At 37.7% G+C, this 17,919-nt stretch overlaps 1 protein-coding gene across 15 annotated transcripts in view; it reads right to left on the reverse strand.

Moving 5' to 3' along the window:
* LOC138735642 (extracellular sulfatase Sulf-2-like) overlaps positions 1–17,919 on the reverse strand; it is a 379,836-nt gene that overhangs the window by 152,186 nt on the left and 209,731 nt on the right. The window lies entirely within an intron of this gene.

Below are 17,919 nucleotides of genomic sequence, written 5' to 3' on the forward strand. Positions count from 1 at the left end.
GAGGGCGCACAAAATCAGTGAACCGGTGCGGACTCGAAAGGCCAACATGGCCTGTTTCCGCTCTGTAAATGGTTTTATGGTGACTGAAATGCAACACATTTTCTTTTCCATTATTCCAGATTTTTTATTCAGCTCTTATACACAGACACATATTTTTGGACACCCAGTATCGGTGTTTGTTCAGCAGCCTTGCCCCTCCACTCTAGCACTTTTCACTTTTCTTCTTTTCTAATGCCTACCAAGATATTCTTGAGACCAAGCCTTTCCTTTCTTGTGCACGATACTAATTTTTCCAGCTCTTAATTGATCAAGTAACCTACTTTGTGGTTGTTCACTATAATATCAGAACTCTGCACATGCAAGATGCTTGGAGCAACAGCATTTTTACTTATACCTCTAATTGAAATTAATGTGATCCATCTATGTTCTACTTCCTTATTTATTGTAGCTAAAACTACCAGAAATATTTTTGCCTCTGGAGAAATGCAAAGAATATTTTATGAACAAACAATTGGGGCAATAATTGTCTTTATACTTCATTAGGAATCTACAGGATGTATGTCCTTAATAGAGAAATATGTTCTATATGCAATATACTGTTAAAGTAGGATTTAGTAAATAAATAATCTAAATCAATTCGATACTGTAGAATTTTTGAAGGAATTAAAATATTTCAGTTCAAATCAGGCATATAATTTAAAAACACCCTATAAAAATATTTGTCCATAACTAGAATTGAAGATTTATAGAAAATAATTTGTGGATTTCCATGATTTATCTGTGAATTTTATGCAAAAGGAAGAAATGTGTTTAATGACACCAAGGATTTCAAATAAACATTGATCACGTAGAATGTTTAGAAAATTGCTTCATTGTGAAAAGCAAGTTCTTACTGTAAAACACATTCTACTCTATTATTCCTGGGTTCACACAAAGTGTGAACAAGTGATTAATTACCTTCTTGGACAGATTTTCATTTCAAACCAAAATTGAAACCCAATTAAGGATCCAACCTTCTGTTACATGCAGGGTCAAGGGTGCTGACCAATTTTAAGACAGATTTCAATGTTCAGCTACCATCTAGGGACAAGTGCAAATTTGTTATTTTTTTGGACTATGAAAGGAAGTAAACCAGATGTTCAGTGAACAGGTTTCAGATGCAAGCGTTGTGTTTTAAATTTGCTCGGAAAATATGGAAATGTCACCACAGAAGTAAATATCCATCAGTTCACACTTGCACCAGTTGTGCTCTGATCTGAATTTTGGACATGAACAAGAAGCTTAAGAAATATTAAATTTGCACAGGATTGAATTCAAGTGGCTGAACAAAATTTTTCAAAGTAATCCACTTGTTACAATTTCTACTCGACACGTAGTCATTTTTAGGTCATACTTAATTCTTTACTTGATTGCCATGAATCAGTAATGTAACTTTTCTTATTGCCAAATTGGATCACTGATTTGTAAAGAAATTACACTTTTCGTGACACCATTAAAATACACCATAAGGTTATTTGTCCTCTTCCAAGTTGCAATTTACCTTTTCCCCAAATGAAAACTGATATACTTGTGCTAAAATAGTTGAGAAGATTGTTTCCTGTCTCATTCATTGCCTCCTGACCACCCAACATTCAATTAGACGAGGATTAATTTGTATATCAAGTCAATTGGCCCAGTAAAGTTGCAGAATCCTTAATATCTTTGCCTTACAATTAAACCATCAATCTCAGTTTTTAATATTGTTGATTATATCTACCTGTTCTTTTATCTACAAACTCAATTTATACCTGGATGGCTTACAGTTTTATAATCCCCATAAAGTTCAAGTTACCCATTCTGTCTCCTAACTCTTCCTATTCATGCATCTGATCGATGGTCACTGGGCTAATGTTCCTAATTCACCTCCTTTCTTCCATCAGTTTTCAAACCCTTACTAACTCATCATATTCTGCAGCTCTACAACCCATGGAGCATGTCACATTGCTTTGCTCTGGTCCCCTGTCCATTCCTTGCACACATCCACTGGTAGGCATTTCTTCAGCTATTTATTTCCACCGTAAATTACACAATCTAATTTAATCTCCATTTCAGTTAGTGCCAGTCAATACTGAGGATATTGAAGGCTTATTTATCCCCAATTGTCCTCTCAATGCACAATCACCTCAGCCTATATGATGTGATGTGTATGAATTACCTCTTATTTCAATCACACACTCCCTCATCCATTCTCCTTTCAGATTGAGAAAAAAAGGCAATCTATGTAAATGTTGGCTCTGAAGTTAGGTAGTTAAAATGGAAGTACCGGATTACTCTTGCAGCTACTATTTACAAAATGATTACTTTGTGTAATGTGAAAGTTAATGAAAGCATACGGGGTTTGCATGGTTAGTTCCCAAGTACAAATGGTTTGCAGCCAGGGCAAATGGAAAGGCGAGTGCAGGAACTTGCTCCCCCAAGAACAAGGTTGCATATGACTTCTTGTCCAGAGAACAGTTAAGGACTTTGCAGTAGCTGACAGCAAAATTACACTGAGCAAACACAACAAAATGCTTGGTGGGTCATGCAAAGTATCAAGTGCAAATTCAGCCTTAAACAGGACTTTGTATGGCATGTGAAATTCATCGGATCAAAGTGATTTAGAGATAATAGGGACATTATGAGTTTTATGGAAGTTTGATAATGCTTTATGTGCTAAACTGTTATTGTAGAATATGCATTTTGAAATTCAGTTCTGTCAACTTCAATGGCCATCTGCTGCCTTCCAAAAACTCATACTGAAAGCCTCTTTTCTTTGGCTTGGCTTCGCGGATGAGGGGCAATGTCCACGTCAGCTGCAGGCTCGTTTGTGGCTGACAAGTCCGATGCGGGACAGGCAGACTCGGTTGCAGCGGTTGCAAGGGAAAATTGGTGGGTTGGGGTTGGGTGTTGGGTTTTTCCTCCTTTGTCTTTTGTCAGTGAGGTGGGCTCTGCGGTCTTCTTCAAAGGAGGTTGCTGCCCGCCGAACTGTGAGGCGCCAAGATGCGCGGTTTGAGGCGATATCAGCCCACTGGCGGTGGTCAGATTTCTTTAGGCTGTCCTTGTACCTCTTCTTTGGTGCACCTCTATCTCGGTGGCCAGTGGAGAGCTCGCCATAGAACACGATCTTGGGAAGGCGATGGTCCTCCATTCTGGAGACGTGACCTACCCAGCGCAGTTGGATCTTCAGCAGCGTGGATTCGATGCTGTCGGCCTCTGCCATCTCGAGTACTTCGACGTTGGTGATGAAGTCACTCCAATGAATGTTGAGGATGGAGCGGAGACAACGCTGGTGGAAGCGTTCTAGGAGCCGTAGGTGATGCCGGTAGAGGACCCATGATTCGGAGCCAAACAGGAGTGTGGGTATGACAACAGCTCTGTATACGCTCATCTTTGTGAGGTTTTTCAGTTGGTTGTTTTTCCAGACTCTTTTGTGTAGTCTTCCAAAGGCGCTATTTGCCTTGGCGAGTCTGTTGTCTATCTCGTTGTCTGTTGAAAGCCTAACGTTCATGTAAACCTCACCACTGTCAATAATCTATTTTACACAGAGGAAATAACCAAGTTAAATCCAATCCCTCACCCAGCATTCACAGATGTTACATTCAGAGGATTTATTCGATAACTGTCACAACCATAAACCCATAGTGGATTGCACAATAGTGTAAAATCAATAACTAATTAAGGTGCAGCAAGAAATATTAATGCTATAAATTGTGACAGATCAATATATTCTTAAAATGGATGGATAAAAAAAAATGAAAAAAATTGTCAAAACAGCCTAAAAATAATGGAAATCTATAAATGGAAAAGAAATGTCTGTGGCCTATGGTTCATTTTTTAGGGTACTAATGTGGAAGTGTTGGAAAACATGTGCCAGGACTTTGATACTGCATCTGTTCAAGACAAAAATCTAACCTCATGCATTTCTTAACTTCAGTGACATCATAGCTTCAACCAAGAGGTTATTGTTCTTCCACAGGATGTTAAGATTCACAATTTCAACACGGCCACTCCATTGTGTTCCCTCTCAGCAAGTCCTCCCATTGGTTGTCACTTGTGGCAAGATCAGGATTTAGATACTGGGGCTTTGAGGCCGAAGACTGTTGAAGGTCGCCTTCCAAAGCCATCTTCAGCCTTTCCCTATCACGTTAGAACCCTTCCAGCAGCTCGTCAGGAAGGGTTGGGCAGGACTGCATGGGAGCAGTGGGCAAAGGTACATGGAAGCTGGGCACCAAGATTGGTGCTCAAGGGGAATTGTTTGATGTTAACATGATTTCTGTCATGGTCAGAGGAATGAATAAGATTTCAAACAGTGACCTTCCTGAATGGTCCTCCTTCACTTTGCATAATCCTGACTCAAGGCTTTCCAAGGTTCACTACAATGACATACCCAATGCAACAGCAGTGACTGGTACAGAGTTCCTTCTCTCCACATTAAAAGGAATCAGAAACACAAAACATTTCTGGTCACCCACATCCACAGTTACTGGCAACGCTGAGCAGACTTCTCACCTAATAACTATAGCGAATGGAATCTTCCGAAGAATTTCTCATAATTTAAGTGCTGAAAAAAAGAATTGTTCCTTTAGCATATGCCGATAAGTAGCTCTTGATAATGTTCCTTCCTATGCTCTACCATTTCATTCAGAAGGATAACCTTGTTATGCTTAACATTTTTTTTTAAGATATCTTGCTGCATAGCTGGTGGATTTGTCACCTGATAATCCATATATTCAATGAACAGTGAGCCAACTTGTCTCAGTTAATTCTGCAAAACACATCAACATGAAGCATCAAAGCCACAATCATTGGAAAACACTAAATTATATGCTCTGTGGTGATAGACAATAGACAATAGGAACTGGAGTAGGCCCTTCGGCTCGTCGAGCCAGCACCGCCATTTTACAGATCATGGCTGATCACTACCATCAGTACCCCTTTCCAGCCTTATCCCCATAACCCTTAACTCCTTTGCCCACTAGAGTCTTATCAAACTCTCTTTTGAACATAATCAGCGAATCTGCCTCTACCACCCTCTGTGGCAGAGCATTCCACAGATTCACACTTCTCTGGGTAAAAAAAATGTTTTCTCATCTCCGTCCTAAAGGGCCTACCCTGTATTCTTAAACTATGCCCTCTAGTCCTCGTCTCCCCCATCATTGGGAACAAGTAATCCGACTTCACCCTGTCTATCCCCCTGATGATTTTGTATACCTCAATCATGTCCCCCCTCATCCTTCTAAACTCCATCGGATACAAGTCCAGTTTTTCTAGCCTTTCAGCATATGTCAACCCCGCCATCCCTGGAACTAACCTTATAAATCTGCGCTGCACACCCTCTATAGCTAGTATGTCCTTCCTCAAAATTGGAGACCACCAGGAGGAGTCGGAGACAGAGTGTGTAGCAATTGGGGAATGTTATATCTTGCGAATGTTGTTGCATCTTTAGGAGATTCAAGATGGGTGCCTTCCCATAAGGTCTGTTTTTAGTGCAGTCTGCTTCATTAATCAATCTTTTATTAATGTTTTAAAAAGAACTTAAGTTTCTTTATTGTAATAAAAGAAACATCACATGGTACCAGGAGTGGAAGAAGCACTCCTATGCTGTGTATAGGAGTGAAAGAAAAAAAACCTAGAATCCAAAGTGAATAACAGTCAATATCAGCAGAGAAAACATGGAGGGTTTAAAAACTCCTAATGCTGTAAATTGGATTGGAAATATCAGCCATGAGTGGAGGATGTTTAAACAAAGGTTTATGTTTTACCTGCAGGCAATTGGAATCAATAGCCAACCAGATACCCAGAAGATAGCACTGCTACTTACCATGGCGGCACTTCAACCTCTGGAGGATTTCAACACTTTGTTTTTGCTGAGGCAGATGACCAGGGCAAGTTTGACAAGGTGACAGAGATGTTTGATGAACACTGTACACCAAAGAAAAATGAAAACCTTCAAGAGGTTTTGCTCGCACACACAGCTGCAGGGAGAGTGTTTTGACACTTTAAAAAAAAATAAACAGACTTAAAACTATAAGCCAGAAAATGCAATTTGGACCGCTGCAAGATTCAATGATCTGTAATTAAACTGTGTTTGGGATTTTTGATAAAGTGAGAGAGAGTTTGCTGCGAGAGACAGAGCTTACCTTGGCAGGAACTATGAAGATATGCCACGCCAGTGAACTAGCTTGGCAAGTGAGAGTGTAAAAACCAGTGAAAATTAAGGTATAGTTCATATCTGCAGCATCTGGACACACACACACACGAACAAACAAAAAAAAAATGAGATACAGGAACCAACAAAAAGGATGGAGAAACATTCAACTGTAAATGATGCAGCACTAAATATGCACCAAAGCAATGCCCATCTTATGGAAAAGTCTGTAACAAGTAAAGGGCAGAATCATTATGTGAAATAATGCTTTTCCAAAGGGAAATTAAACAGAGGTAAAAGTGTACACACCATAGAAGAAACTGCTCTCATTGATACACTTTCTGCGGGCATGAAGGTGCAGGAAGTGAAAAGAGATTCCAACACTTGGGACAAAAAAGGCAACTCTTCTGGGAGAAATAAATTCAAGATCCTACGCTGTCAGAATGGAGGAGGGTCAAACACTGAGGAGGAATAGAAGGTGGATGAAAACAGCAGAGACACTGCAGGAACAGATAAAAGCAGAGGATTCTGCTTGCACAGAAACAGAGGAAACACCGTGCTAGACATTAGCGGACCAGAAGACCTGACACAAGCACCTGTGTGAAGAAGATCCACATGAGTTGTCAAAGCACGTGACAGACTGAATCTATAAAAGAAAAAAAATGCACATTTAAAAGTTTGTGCTGCTGATGTTCATGTGTTGAACTTCACTTGAAAGAATACTGTATTAAAGTGTCATGTTTAATTAAACATCTCAAGGAAAGGGGATGTAGTGATAAAGTGCTACCACCAGGAGGAGTCAGTGATGGACTGTGTAGCATCTGGGGAATATTGCATCTTGCAAATGTTGTTGCATCTTTAGGAGATTCAAGATGGATGCCTTCCCATGAGGTCTGCACACGTATGTTCTGTTTTTGGTGAAGTTTGCTTTGTTGTTTTAAAAAGAACTCAAGTTTCTTTATTGTAATAAAAGAACCATCACACCCACAACACTCTGGAACCAAATATTAATCATTTTCAGAATATCACGGAGGAAAAAAAAACTGCAATGGAGATTCCAGTAAGTTAAAGGCTTTACAAAATACTATAATTTTTAAAAATCTTAGAGAACATTAGGTCTGTTGAGAATATTATTGATGTTGTTACTGTGTTTTGTGCAACTGGAATGTATGTCGAAAGTACAGCACAGTAACTGGTCCTTTAGCCCACATATTTGTGCAGAACATGTTCCCCAAGTTAAATGAAGCTCTGTTGTTGAGCATGGGTTAAGAGTGAAAGGGGAAAAGTTTAGGGGGAACATGAGGGTGAACTGCTTCAAACAGAGAGTAGTGGGGACGCGGAACAAGCTTCCAGCTAAAGTGGTGAATGCGGGCTCAATTTTAACATTTCAAAGGAATTTGGACAGGTACATGGATGGGAGAGGTTTAGAGGGCTATGAACTAGGTGCAGGTCAGTGAGACAATGGTTCAGCATGAACTAGAAGGGCCGAAAAGGGCTGTTTCTGTGCTGAAATGTTCTAAATGATACATGTCCCTCTATTGCCTGCCCATTAATGTATCAATCTGGAAACCTTTAAAATGCCACCATCACATCTACTTCCACCATTACTCTTTGCAGCCTTTTCCAGGCAGTTACTACATTCAGTGTTAAAAAAAAGCCCCACACATCTCCTTTAAACCCTTCTTTACCTCCAATCTCATTTTAAAATGCATGTCCTCTAGCATGTGGCAATTTTACTCTGTGAAAAATATTCTGACCATCAATCCTATCAATGTCTCTTGTAATTTTATGAGCTTATATCAGGTCTTCCCTCACCTTCCAATACTCCAGAAAAAAAAAACAACTTGCTTTTGTTCAGCCTCTCCTTTTAGCTCATACCCTCCAATCCAGGCAACATCCTGGCAAATCTCTTCCAAATCCTCTACTTCCTTCCTGTTGAGGGATGACCTGAATTGCACAGAGCACTCCAAGTACAGATTAACCAAAGAATTATATAGCTGCAACATGACTTCCTTACTTTATGCTCAATGCCCTGCCCAATGAAGGCAAACATAATGTATGCTTTCCTTACCATCCTATATGCTTGTGAAGCTATTTTCAAGGATTTATGGATCCTTCTGCACATCAATGCTTTTAACGATACACATTTCTCTCAAATTTGACCTTATAAAACACAAAACTCACACTTCTCTGGATTAAACTCTATCTGCCATTTATCTGGCCACATCCAAAATTTGTATTCTTTGATAGCTCTCTACTGCACACAGTTCCACCAATCTTAGTGTCATATTAGCATCTGACAATAAATGCTCATTCATTCACATGTCAGAGCATACCAGCAGTCCATTCCCCCATTTATTATCCTGGAAATCCTCGTGTCATTCGGCTTCCCCTCGTACCACCACCGAATGTTCTGCCACTTATTTACACAAGATACACATTACAGAATTCAATTAATCCACCAGTATACCTTTGGGCTTTGGAACATAGAAAATACTTGGAACATATAGAAAAAAACCAAAACAGTTATTGGGAGAATGAGCAAATGCCAGCCAGAGAGCACCAAATGTCAGGATTGAATGCAGGCCATTGGAGCTGTGTGGCAGTGCCTCCAACTTCTGTCCCTCTGTAGTGGCCCTGTTACTAAGAAGGCAGGGAACAAATAATATTTATTGTCAAAGTTGTGAGCCCTATGATTCAGTAACTGTTGAAGCTACATTTCACTCTGGTTGTAATTGAATGTAACATTGTCACTGTTCAACCTGAAAACAGTGTGCAATTATGAACATAATCCCAGAGACCCATTAAAGTTCAAGTTAATGAGCCATTGAATTCAAAAACATCTGCACATAGTTCATTCAACACATTAAGTAAACATCTGTTGAATCACATTGGGAAATATCCTGAACCATGTCCAGATGGGTTTCTTTTTGCAAAGAAATCAAACAGGATTATTTCAAAGAAAATTGGAAAATATTATTTACATTGGATTGTTTGAAATTTGAGCTCCTCACAGGTTACTTGTAAATGATACAAAATGTGGACTGTGAGATTCAAGCCAAGAAATTCTACCCTTTTCTAATATTCCAGCGACAGAGGTGGATCACAAGTATCTGGCCCTAGCTCACCTTACCTTGGAGAGATCTCAGTTCCTCCCTTCTAATTTAGAGGAACCAATGACAAATTTCTTTGCACAGATTCTATCCACTGCTGAACTGATATTCGAGATTAATTTATTGTTATTCACACAAAATATTGTCCACGTATAAATTAGCAGTACAAAACTTTACATTTAGCCAAGAATAAAAAACTGAAATGATCAATTCATAAAATAGCATGGTAGAATCACAAGAAGCCACCTGCAAGTGTTCTTCTAAGACTTCAGTAAGTCAAAAGTTGCATCCAATTCATTAACAACATAACATAACAATTACAGCACGGAAACAAGCCATTAGGCCCTTCTAGTCCGCACCGAACCAAACACCCCTCTCTAGTCCCACCTCCCTGCACAATGCCCATCACCCTCCATCTTCTTCTCATCCATAGACCTGTCCAACCTTTTCTTAAGTAATACAATTGACTCCGCCGCCACTATTTCTCCCGGAAGATGCAAATGGTTTGTGCAAATCTGGAAACATTTAATGTTCAGCAGGGTAGAATTTTTTTGGCTAAGTTATTTGTAGAAGATATTTTATGAGTTTTAAATCAATGAAATAGGATGGCCACTTCATCTACCAGAGTTGCACATAGCTGACATCTTTAAAACCACAAGACTTGCTCTGCATTTATATTCATGGCAAGATTTTCTTTGCTCAATTGTCTTAAGGAATTAAAATGAATACACTAGCATTTAAGTTTTTATTTGGCTTTTTCACGATAATTCTTGATTTGGGGATGGGGAAATAACAGGCAAGTGGGGCAATAATGGGAAATGCTGCGAACATTCCTGATTTTCCTTGGTCTAATGTTGATTCTTTGGAAGAAAAAGCTTGCAACTGGGATAATTCTATTCATCTATAAAGTACAAATTGTTTCTGCAAGCACTGTAATGGCATTTTAGAAACAACCTTTCTCATGAGAATCTAGAATTAGCTAAAATAGAGGCACTCTGGTGGAGAACTCTGCTTGATAGTTCAAGACATTCTCCTTTTCTCAGAGGAAGTGATAAAAAGTTTTAATGTGGCCAGCAAATAGATTAGTTTCAATTTTACTGTTTACACAAGATGCAAAAAATTCAGGTACCATTCAGTCCACACATGGGTAAGTTAAACAAGGCAGGGAAGTTGAATTCTTAGGGTACACTTTATTAAATATTGAATATTGCTCATGAAGGATTCTGAGAATTTCATGAATCTTTGAATACACACAATATAACCACATCCCGTGGCTCATCCAACTGTGCATTACCACTGCAAATACAGATATGTGGGATATAATTAAGAAAATCCACAGCTTCCATAATTTAACTCCATTAAAAGACCAAAGCTGAATTTAACCTTTTATTGCTACTTATGCTGGGTGTTTAGCACATGCAACTGAGGATGATTTTGTACCTCCATTTCCTCTTGAAGATAACAATACTTCCACTCTACTTATCTTGCTCTATTTTATAATGATAGATCAAGTGTAAAATGGACCAAAATGAAACAATGACATTTGAGAAGTTTACGTTTCATTCAGGTGCCGTGAAAGAGTGGCAACTACACACAACCAACAAAAGAAAGACCATTATTATAGTTGTGTCATTTTCTTTTCTATTTGCCCACTGGGTTGCTTATTCATTTTGACAGAAACATACGCTTGAGTGAAACATCATGTGCACAGTACACTTCATTGTAAGTGACATTGCAATAAGCATCTTGGAATCAGCTTTGCAAAATTTTCCTTTTTGCCGCTAATAGGCGTGGAAAAGAAAAGGCCGAGCTTTCAATGTCATCACGTAATCCTACAGCCTTCATTCCTCCCATCACTGCCCCAAAGTAGACAAGTCCAACCAGCTGAATTAAATCCGGGTGTGAAGAGAATTTTGCAGTGCACCTTAACAAGGAGAACTTGGGTCAGTGATGGCATTGAAGCTTGCCAATGCACATTCTTCCTCAACTGGTGCTGAATTTAATGTGCCACACAGATAATAAACTATAAACTGTTTACATATGGCTGTCCAATCAGCTTGAGAACAAAACATATGAAGTCTTGATATCACATGTGAAGCAACCCACTATACAGCCATGCAACACCCTAGTTTTAAAATCCACAATAGACACACATGAACTACAGGAATATCAACAGCATCTCCTGTGAAACAAAAGTTCTTGGTAGGATTCATCAGTTTTTGATAACTTGCAGTGCTATTTTGGAGGTCTCGTGTTTGAATCTCTGAAAGACTGCAAGTTCTGGGTCAAATGAAGGGGTTCACTACCAAGGTTGCACAGATACCAAGGGTGGAAAGAAGGGCAATCCATCTAAACCACTCACCTTTCTGCAGAAATCTACAATTCCCCCATCTCTCACTTCTAATACAGATGTTTTATTTGCAATCATCTGAGCTAGAAAGTCATCCGTGATATCGATCATTAAGTGGCATTGTGGTTCTGAATCAATTCTGAACTTTTCACAATTTACATCTTGAATCCTTTAGTGCATTGCCATCAACTCCTGATGGCCTCACCATCCTGCAGACCTAGGAATCCTTAAAAGTTAAATGAATTTGAATGAAATAAACTGCAGTAGTAGAAATCTGAAATAAAAACAATGGTGCTGGACCTGAAATTGCAGATGCTGAATCCCTCAGTTTTCTGTTTATAACCTCGTGAATATGTTTGCTCTGGTGAATGATGGATCAATGGTTTGCTGGTGTATATATATATATATATATATATATATATCACATGGCATTCCAATTACACAGCAGAAAATGGCAAAAATAATGGCGTCAGAGACTGGTACTAAAAGTTTAGAGTAAGCTTGCAGCTCAAAGTGGAATTTGATCGCAGGATTCCTTGGTGAGCATCAGATTGTTAATACTGACAACCTCTAATGCCAAGGCAGGAGAATAATGAATACTCTGAATGTGTCCAGATGAGAGTAATTTCAGTAAAACTTAAAAAAAACAGAAATAGATCATGGTTGGTGGCAAAGTTGACACAGCGGTTAGCACAATGCTTTTATAGCGCCAACCATCGGGACTGGGGTTCGAATCCTGCGCTGTCCATAAGGAGTTTGTACATTCACCCCATGTCCGTGGGCTCGATGTCCTCTCTCTGTTCAAAATGTACTGGGGATGTAGATTAATTGGGTGTAAATTGGGCAGCACAGACTTGTGGGCCAAATGGCCTATTACCATGCTGTATGCCTAAATTTAAAAATCATCGCTTCATGTTCGATTCACGCCCCTCCTCATTTATTCTTTCGTCAGTGACACTCTGGCTGCACATGCACTCCTGTTCCTCACCCAAGCTACTTTTCAGAAATAGCTCCCACACCTGTGACCTCTCCCACCAAGAAACACAAGAACTCCAGGCACACAGGAATATCACTATTCACAGAGACTCCTCCAAGTCATGCACCAACTGGACTTGGAGATGTACCACTAGTCTTATAGTTTCTGGATCTAATCTTGGACTCTTGACCAACAGCAATGGGGGAGTATGTTCATCAGAAAGAGGTGAGCACCACCACCTTCTCAACAACAATCAGAGAGGGCAATACTTTTACTAATTAACCCTCATATCCTGAAAATAATAACAAAGAAAGAAAAAAGTCATAATACTGGTTGTGCAGTTGTACAATAATTGATGTGAGCGGATACTTTTGGTTCAGATGAACTTTGCTCATTTACATTTCCTTTTTTCCTCTCCCCATCTCAAGATACAAAAATATCCCTGCAACAATCAAAATCTCAGCAGTTCAGCTCAAAGTCAAAACAGCGTTGACCTGTAACTCATTTGGTGTGCAGGTTTAACACAGATGCTGGAAAATATTTCTCATCCATCAGCTGAAACAAATGTCAAAGCAATATGACTGACGGAAGGACAAGTCAAGTGAGTGAGCAGCTTTATTCACCAGAACTGTTCGCTGAAGTGCTAAGCTTCTGTTTCACGATTTTGACTGGAACTATCGGGTGATAAATCATCGGGGGCAGTGTGAAGTATTAACAGATAAAGACAGCCAAGGGTTAAAAGGTATTTCTGCCAATTATCTCTTTTCAAATCCAGAGTGGTTAGACAAGGTTGGAATTTGCTTCCAATCATTTTAGGTAAAACCAGAAATTATACACTAGCACTAGTAATTATTATTTTTGTAATATATAGATTTCAGAATTACCATCGAAACTAGTTAGTGATCCATCAAACTTTGATCCAAAATACTCAACAGATTGAATCAAAGAAAGTTAAACAATTTTTGGGCTTTCAGGAGTATTTGTTCTAAAGACTGGGCAGGAGTAACTGGACAGCTGAGCTTTGAATTCTAAGGAGAGGCTGGAACTTTTCTCTCTGGAACATGGGAAATTTATCTACGCCCTTCATGATTTTATAAACCTGATATAAAATCAAGTTTTGAATAAAATTCACTGGAATTGCCTAAAATGCAAATTTGACACAAAATTTCAAAAGTAATATGGAGCGCAAATTATATCCCAAAACAAAGCTTGTGTTTTTGTTTTGAATGACATAATTGAATAGACTAATAACAATGAAATTCAATGAACATTAAGTTTCTAAACAATTAATTACCTAACAGGAAGATTGGGAACTACAGGTTAGAAAGTAATGCTTTAATGTATTCTACTGTTGTCTCAAAATATAATAAGAACTTGAAAAATACTATTACAAGTAGAGCTCAGTGATTCACAATTTCTTCCGAAATCTTGGGCAACATTGATCAGCTTCCAATAGATTAAAACCAAATTGCAGAATTGTATTGATTCCTTTGAATGATTACCAGTTAATGAGGTTTTTATTTTCAGATTGGACTTAAGATATTCCTCCTTGCATAGAATTTCAGATGTCACAATCAAGAACTGGGCACATCAAGTCACAACAAATCCACACCTCTGAAACATGAATGAGTTTTTGCTCATCTTCATTAAACCTCACCAATATACCTTCCAAATATTTTTTTCTCTCTGTGGTACTTAACCAGCTTCCCCTTAATTGCATCCAACTATTAGAGTCAGATATTCTTGAGATGGTATTCTCCAAGTTCTTGCCATACCGCAACTTTATTTTTTAAATCGGGAATTCATTATATTAATTATTCTCAATCTTATAACATCAATTTTATCTTCTCGACAAAAGGAAGCATCATCTCCAAGTCTTCCCCATCGTAGGTTCGACTAACTGCATTAATCATCATAAATTCAAACATTTCAGTAGAAATCAGGAATTAAATTTCCTTTGGGGTTTAATTTTTGCACAATTATGCCTGGAATCCTGCTTTACAGTGACCTCAAAGACCTCTTTTAAGCCACTCCTTAACCTTTATCTCACCTACCATACTTGCCAGGCCTCTGTTCTGCCATCACCTTTTAAAATTATTTTTGTGCCTTCTTTATTGACTCTGTTACTGCTTTATAATATTTATAGTATAATTATTGAGAGTGCTCAGAATTTCCTCAAAGTGGTATTCTGATCACCTTCCTGCTTTTAACTTTTATCATCTTGAAACAAACTTAATTGCTTGGTTTTCAGGATCTTATCTTTTTAGTGATAAATGCAGTTGTCGAAGTGATTTCTTTTTTACTTTATTTAAAATTTTCAAATTACAAACATGCAGAAAATAAAATAATCTAAACTAAAACAATATGAACCCACCCCACCCTCCCTCCCACCCTCAGCACGCCCCGCAAGGGGAGCAAAAAAAAATTATCAGGCAAATTATGTTATTTTTTTCCCCCATATAAATACAAGATCTCAATTCATTGTGTCGATGATTCATATTTACATCATCTTTCCAAGTAATCGAATATACTTCCGTGCTACTGCTGAACGAACAAAAGCTATCTGAAACTTGTCCAGCCCCAAACCAGTCAGTGAAACAATATAACCCAACAAAAAAAAAATTCTGGATCTAATGGCAATTTAATCCTAAATAATTTTTCAAAAATTACTCTAATTTTTTTCCCCAAAACGGTTGGACTTTATCACAAAGCATGTAAAAATTTTCCAGTATGTAGTCCACATCTAAAACATAAATCCGAATTACTAAATCCCTATTATTTTCAGTTTCTCAAGGGTCAACTACAACTGATGTAAAAAAAATTATAATTAACCAAACTATATCTTACATTAAGTTATTTAGTCACCCCGTCTTGGTACATAACTTCCCAATCCTCTTGAGGTGTATCATAAGATAAATCACCTTCCCATTTACTTCTAGATTTATTTAAATTTGGTTTATCCATACTATCTTGCAACAAAGCATACATATCAGAAGTAAAACTCTTTTTTAACGTGTGGTATGCGGAATCAGAAACTCGAATTTCGTTAGTTCAGGTAATTTCATTTCTCTTCTATAATTATCCCTAACCAAAGCTCGAACTTGGTAATATATAAATAAAGAATTAGCTGTTATTCCAAATTTTTCTCTAAGTCAATTAAAAGAAAGGAACTGTCCTTCTTCAAAACAATCCTCCATCAGCTTTATACCTTCAGATTCCCATGCCTTTAAATCCCTATTATTCATCGAAAAAGAAATAACTCTATTTTGATATAATGGAGCTTGAATTGATATCTTACCCTTCGAACCAATAGCAAAATTCCTTTTAGTTCAAATCCCTAATAAATGTTTTAAAAGAGGCATGTAATATCCCTGTAATAAACCAGAATCCCACTTAAATATAAACTGGTGAACCTGAGACTCAGAAATACAAGCTAATTCCACTTTAGCCCAACTGGGAGGTTGTGTAATATCAAACATTCTATTAATAAATTTTAATTGTGTAGCTTCATAAATAATTTTGAAAATTAGGTAAAGCATATTTCCATGTCAATTTCTGTAATGCTACTCTCGCCAGCTTCCCCCTCCATAAAAGCTTCCTTATTGCCGTATTCAAATCTTGAAAAAATACTTTTGGAAGTAAACATGGAATCGATTGAAAAAGATATTGAATACATGGGAAAATATTCATTTTAATACAAGTTACCCAACCTATTAATGTCAATGGAAGATCTTTCCATTTATTCAAATCCATCTTAATCTTTCTCAATAATATATAATGATTGATATTTCACATCAACCATTACTCCTGTAATGAGAATCACTGCTCTCGACCCACATGATACTGAAATATTTTGGTTGAGAAAAACTGCCAATTGCCCTTTCCTTTGGAGTACTGAAACCGTGCACATAATGAGCCATTTAGGGACTATTCAAACGGTGGTTTTCAAACTTTTTCTTCCCATCCACATACCATCTTAAGTAATCCCTTGCTAATCACAGAGCATCTATGGCATAGGGAATTCTTAAAGTGGAACGCGAGTGGAAAGAAAAAGGTTGAGAACCACTGCCTTGAAGTGCTAATATTACAATTCCACTTCTCTGGATTTAACACAGTTAGAAAATTAGTTTGTGCTTCAGAAATTATAGGGATAATGGATAAAAATGCCAGAAAAATGTTCACACAAAAGCAAAAGAAACCAAGTTCATTTAATTGACTACATATATTTAAGGCATTTTGTCTCTGAGGTAACTCATGGACTTCCACTGTCAGGAAATAAGGTAACAAGCCCATGATCAACAAAAGGATGTTGTAATGCACTAGGGAGTGACAAACTGAGATGTCAGTAAGGGAAGATTTAATTTTATCAGTAATTTTGTAATCTGTTTACACTCACTATAATCCCCATCTAAAATTGGCAATATTTCACTTTTGTCCCAGCGTACTTTATACCCAGATAGTGCACTATATTGCTCCAAACATTTTTGCAAATGTTTTAAAGATTGTTCCGGATTAGTTAAATAAATCAAAACATCATCAGCAAATAAATTAATCTTATATTCATCATCTGCAATTCTTATCCCTTTAAAATTATAATTTTGTCTGATTGCTTGAGCAAACAGTTCCATGACCAACGCAAATAAGGCTGGTGACAAGGGGCAACCTTGATGTGTTGATCGTGTTAACTTGAGTGACAAAGAAGTTTGGCCATTTGTCAACACCCTAGCAACTGGATTTTTATATAATGCCTTAACCCAACCAGTAAAAAACGGCTCAAACTTAAATTTTTCTAGCACTTTAAATAAGTTTAAGTGATTTCTATATTTTTTTAAGTGATCCATGCACGTTGAAAAGGGAAAGAAAGGACAATGCTACAATTCAGAATCCTTCCCTTGCAGATTTTTTTTTAAACAGTAGAGAGACCGCAAATGGAAGTAATTGATTTTCACAGTGTTAAAATAAAACAATAAAATTAAAGGTGAAATTGGTCTTCAATATTCATTGGAAAGTTCCAGTAGCTCAAAATTGTTGTGACTTCATGTTAAGGGCAGTGAAGGTGGGGAAATATTTGAGCAGTTTATATGCATTTCCCAATATCGTACACCGGGAAAAGGTCAGATACAATCCTCCCTTAGATAGTCTTACTTTTTTTTGTGGTAAAGCTCCTGGCCTTCACAAAGAAGCATCTTGAGACACAATAATTTGAAGGAATTAATCTTGAATTCCAACCACATGTAACCAAGTAGCATAGATTCATTGAAGTATTTCATTTCAGGCTATTAACATTGTGAAAACCTCTGAGAGTCAGAATAAT

This window comes from Narcine bancroftii, chromosome 6 (assembly GCF_036971445.1).
Source record: "Narcine bancroftii isolate sNarBan1 chromosome 6, sNarBan1.hap1, whole genome shotgun sequence".
Classification (NCBI taxonomy): Eukaryota; Metazoa; Chordata; class Chondrichthyes; order Torpediniformes; family Narcinidae; genus Narcine; species Narcine bancroftii.